This window comes from Fringilla coelebs (genome assembly GCF_963513975.1).
Source record: "Fringilla coelebs genome assembly, chromosome: 10".
NCBI lineage: Eukaryota > Metazoa > Chordata > Aves > Passeriformes > Fringillidae > Fringilla > Fringilla coelebs.
Window position 1 is genome coordinate 10,708,493 of NC_140036.1, and position 6,000 is coordinate 10,714,492.

The following is a 6,000-nucleotide window of genomic DNA, read 5'->3' on the forward strand; positions in this document are numbered from 1 at the left end:
TCACAGAACCAGAAATCCTGTACAAATACAGAAGATCTTAAGAACTTGTTAAGGCAAGAAACTTGGTTGCATAAATGAGCATTCACAGAATGCAATTCACCCAGCTGGATTGTGTGGAAGGAGAGATCTTCCGAGCCATCAGTGAAAATAATTTTTTTCAAGTAGCTATTTTAAGTCAGCAATCATAATTTTACAAATGCACAGAAGCTGTTCCACATATTTCCCCTGGGTGGGCATCTGCCAGTTCCACTGCAGAAATATAAGACTGAAAGAGACAACTTCAGGTCATCCAGTCCCAGTGCCTGCTGGTTCATCCAGCTACATAATAGATCTCCATAGCATAAATGTGATGTGTTTCAAAGGCAGTGAAGCTTTTTTTCCTCTGCTACTTCACACAGAACAACTACTCCAAATCATCACTTCTCTGATGGTTAGAAGTGCAGTTACACAGATTAATTTACATTTATTTTGTTTGGATATCTTTTGAGTAGGTAACAATGCTGTATATATATGTGAGATATATTGTATATATTTAATAAATACGCACTCTGGATAGGGCTTGTTTTGTTTTATCAGTCTCCCCTTGTGAGACAGACTCTCTGCTTCTTGGTCACTCTCATTTTCTCATTGCACTTATTCCTATTAATAATTTTGTTCTTAATAATAATAAGCCTAATAAGTACCATGTGCAAAAACATTGTTACTTTCCCATGTCTTCTGAAAAAAACTAGGTGATTTAAATTTTAGGTTTGTACTTAACTTTCTCTACCAAAATCACATTAATGACTCTTTATCATCCTTCGATTAGTTATTATTCCAATGTCTTTCTCCTCTGTCAACTTTCAATTTATAACCTTTTGGTTTATGGCAGAAATTATTTCCAGATGAATGACTTTGCCATTTGTACTTTTCAATTTATTTTTTGTTTGTTTCCTTTTTTCCTCTCCAGGACTGCTCTGAGTTGTTATGGAGGAGAAGTCGGTGTACATGTCAGAATAAACATAATAAATATAAAATAATTCTTTGCCATAAAATGTGTTCTAGGAATCCTGTTAGTACTCATGGAAATGGTGAACTGTTTTTGTTCTGTTTTAGTGCATGTACTATTACATAGAATGGGAATCTTTTTGTTCAAGACTGACACGAGGTATGGCAACTTGTTTCACATATACTTTTTACTGTACGTGTTTTTCAATGTTGAAATGCCAAATTAATATTTGATATACCAGTTATAATTTGGCAACATTTATCACATTGTACAAGGCAAGTGATTAATCCTGTGGCTTCCAACATTAAATGTAAGATGGCTTGAGAGAGCCACACAAATAACCCTCCAAAATAACATTTCTTATAAATTGTCTAACAGATGATAAGTACAGGTTTTGAAAAGTGCAAGAGAGGAATCCAGATGGTGGGGTAGTGTAGGAAAGATCAGTCACTCATTTTGGTCAAACAAGGAATATAGACACACATTCCCCACCCTCAAAAAAAAAAAAAGTCTGGTGCTTAATCTGCTTATAGGGCAAGCTGATAACTGGAATGATGAGGCTGGTAACAAAAGAAATGTAATGGGGAAATGATCCGCTCAACATGTAATTAATACTAGCATCTGTCACCATTTAATGAATGCTACACTAATCAGAAGATTTTGTCATGTTAGTAAAATGTTCAGCTACTTACCCACAAAAGACCAGCTTGGTACATTCACAAGGCTGCCGTGGTTCTGTGCAATATTCCACACATGATCTGCTCATGTAACAGCCAGGACTCTGTCAAATATGCAACTGCAGAATTGTGTGTTTGGCCAGAGATCAGCAACTGGGTTCTCTCAAAGATATACACAGGACATGTAAATGAACAAACAGTGTAAGTAACTGGGCAAACAGTTCTCATGAATGTTCTTATTCTTTACCCCTCATTGCTCCTATTGTTTAGTGTTCGCCTCTAAGGCTTCAATCAGTTTCTGATTAAATCAATACATTCTGAGCACAGCGCATTATTTTGGATACTGAGTACTGTAATATTTGCTTTAAAGATCCTATAATTAGTTGTTTAACTTTTAAAAATAAAGGTTTTTCTGGCTTTTTTAGTTGTAAGCAAAAATTCTGAACCTATAGCACTTAAATTTTTAAGAACCTATTTTTTAAAAAAATCTCTTTTCAAACAACCCAATTCTCTAACTGATCTCTGTAAGTCCTATACTACAAAAACCCAAACAAACAAAAAATCACCGCCACACCCATAACCCAAACAAAAATTAAACTAAACAAAACACCCCAACCACTTATCATTTTTAATAAAATTTCCATATTAGGAGACATTAATACATGATCCTTTTAGTGGTGGGCTGGCTGATTTTCAGTTGTGAGAACCTTCATGATTTATTAAACCTGCAAGGATAGCTCCTCCATTTGGAGAAAAGGTATTATACAGTTAACTGTTATATCTTGGGCTTGTTTTCAAGTCTTTGTGATGACATTTGATATGTAACCTATTTGATTGACAGCAGATGCCATTTGAAGTGCTTAAGCCAGATGGATGGGGGGGGGGGAAATTAACAGATGTTCTAATAGTAATTGAGCTGAAATTAATTTCATGTTACACAAAACAATTTTTGGAAAGATAAGTCTTATTTTAAGTAAATATCGGTGGGAGATGAACCTTTTTCAAAATTCTGCTATTTTATTTGCATTTGAAACCTGAGGGATGCCATACCAGTTACTACCTAGCCAGATTCCATCCAAGTCTCTTCTTTGACTTTTCAAACCGAGATTTGTGTTCTAAGCAAACAAAAAGAGCATCGAAATTTCTCAAGAGGGAGTTTAAAAAATTATATTTTTATTATGAGCTATTTGTATGGAGGACTTCAACTGCATAAAATAGGAAATTCTTGTTGTTGTAAAGTAGAAATATTTCAAGTATAGTTTGTTTAGACCAGGAGACAGCAGCCATTTTGTCCCAGCTCAGGAAATGCTCTGCTATGCTGAAAAGGTGTATTTCCAAAAGAATCAAACATTTTTATGGTAATGCTATCACACAGTATTAATCAGTTATTATCAGGAGAATGTTCGTTAAGCCTAAAATACATAGGGAAATCACCTTTGCTTTTTTTGCTGTCTCTAATTCAGACATCAAAGTAAACAGTAGAGCTGCTCGGAGAAAATGGAGACAGTTTCTCTGGGGAAATAATGCTGAACTGGAAAAACATGAATATTGTTGTCAGGTGTTTCAGTCCAAAACTAAAATAAGTTGGTTTAGCAGTGTTGTGACATGTTATGGTTTGGATGCCTCATAGTACCTCTCACTTCCGTGATGTGCCACCTCTGGGTGTATGCAGTTGCTAGATCTTATCCATAAGGTTTTGGGGAAGATTTGGAAATTCTTTGGTCATGCTGCAATATTGAAAATGTAATACAGCACAAGAACTGATGTAGGAAAATTTGGGCTTTTTAACAACTGAAGTGCAATTGGTGGCGTGTTGCACTGGCAATGCTGGAATTTCAGGGCTTTTGTTATTAGCAGAGCAAGATTTCTCTACAGAAGGCAGTACATACAGCAATGTAAGTGGTGGGGTTTTACCTTCCCAGAAGGCTCAATTCTCTTTTGGAGGGTGATTGTTTTGGGGTTTTTCCTCCACAAACATTACTAAATGCTTAACCCTGTGAAAGATTCATTTATTGATTTGAAATTAGATATATAACTTACATGGAGTGATTATTACTTGTGAAGTTGAGTTCTTAGTGAGCCTATGACAATGCAGTGCTGTCATGTGGGCTTATAAAATCCTTTTTCAGCAGTGGTTGAGCTGTTATTTGAAGATGCATTGGAATATTCTCATATCAGTTTTAATTAAGGTATGTTAAAGATGATAAAGTAATCATAGTTTATTTGCCATTAATCTGGTTTTACTCTATCACTGGTAGAGATGTACTCTATCACTAGAGATGTATTTTCTACTTTTGTCTCAGCTGGGTTTTGTCTACTTGTAACTAGTCTTTAATATACAGACAGCAGGATCTCACAGAATTGCAATGTTTAAGCTCCCATTTTAAGTATTATGCATGTTTTTAATATTTGTGGCTTTCTTTAAAAGTATCATACCTGATGCAGTCCTACCTGACAAGGATGATTTTCAGGTCATGAAGTGAATAGTTTCTCAAGGTAAGCAATCACAACTACTTTCTGCTTAATAATGTAAACATTTCTTGCTGTAACCAAGTCATGTTCACATGCTCCTTATTGCCAGTGCTTGTTCTTTAGAAACAAAGAAAGATTTAGTTATATTTTTATACTTAGGTAGTAAATCCTTAACAATCTTGTTCTCTGTCTTGGGATACCTCAGGAGTAATTCTACTTTCATGTTACCAAAGGTAAGTTTGTGTTCTTGCCTGTTTTGTTTTCCTTTTTCCTGCTTCAAGTTAGAAAAATAATTATTTCTTTTTTCTGTCACTTTATTAACCAAGAACTGTTTACATTATTTCATTTTCCATTTACACAGTAGCATTCGTGATGAAGAACTGTCACATATGTTTACTTGACTAGGCATACCATATATTTATGCTTTTTTCATTTATCAAAAGTAATTAAATACACTCAGCAAAGTGTTGAAGTGAAAGTAGAAGGCAAGAAGTGTAGAAGTCAAAGCTAAAAAAGATTCCGAATTTTTATCTCAATGTGAGATACGCTATGAAAGGTCTTATCTAAAGATGCACCAGTGTAACCTAAAAGCAATTTTTTAACAAAGTTGGTGGTCTAAACTGCTCTATGGATTTTTATTCTACAGATTTGCTTGATTTGGATTTGCTATAAACTAAATCAGTTTGTGTTTAACCAAAATAAGCCTAAAAAACCAAAGTAAAAGTGCCTGCAGCTTTTGGATGGACTTCACAAAATTAGATTAAAATTGTGCATTGGGTACAACCAATGTAAATGTCATTTGTTGGCTGAAGCCTGAATTACACAAATTATCTGGAGAAGGGCGAGAACCGGAAGAATGTACACTAGTGCACAGTAAAATAATAGAAATCATTTGTTGAAAAATTCAAAATAATACTGTAGACACAGAAACCTAGGAGAGTGTCTGAAGCCAGAGTTCTAAATAACATAATAGGATAACAGTGAACAATAGAGTGAAAGGAATGGCAGCAGATGGGGATTGCAAGCAAGAGAAGCTGTGTAGCTGGAAAGCATCAAAAAAGCAAGCAGATACTTATGACAGAAAATGCAATGTATGTTTTAATATATGTGCATATCAAATTATCATGACAAATGATAATGAGAGATTTCAGCTTTTGCTAAGTTGGTGCTACAGCTGAGTTGTACAGTTGTTTCCTCCTATGCAGTTTATAATGAGACTGAAACCTAGAGGTAATCAGTGTTAAGTTTCATGTAAAATGAGTAGTTAGAATTGGACTGAAAAAATCCTAGTGTTTGAAGAAGTAGGAAACACAATCAACCAACAGGTAGCACATGCTGCCTGTAGTACTGGGCTGATAACTGATGGAGAGAAACTTCTTAAAAGGGCACACTTGTTAACACAGCTTTTTCTAAAAACTGGAGTCATGCGTAGGAGCCAAGTATATGAGAATGCCTGCACCATGTGATAGATTCTTTAGTGTTCCTGTCTTCTGATTTGAGGTGGAATTAAAGCTGTAAATAGACAGCAAGGGAACTTTGAAAAACACACTGATAGTGTTAGTTTGTTCTTTAAAAATGTGGTGAGATTTTAGGGGCCAGTGCAATAGATGTTCCTCAAAATTTAGAGTAGGAGATGTCAGTGCTGAAAGTGAGCTGCCCACGTACGAATATAGGAAAACAGTTTTCAGCAGATATTAAACTGGTGGCAGATATATGCAAATCAGGAAGATAAGAAGTATCCAAGAAGGGAGCAGTGGGATGATTTAACTAACACTTCATCTGTAATAAAAAGGTTTGCCAATTATATGTACAGACTCTGCTAAAAGAGGTGCAGATTCCCTAAAAGTTACTTTGCACTGTAAC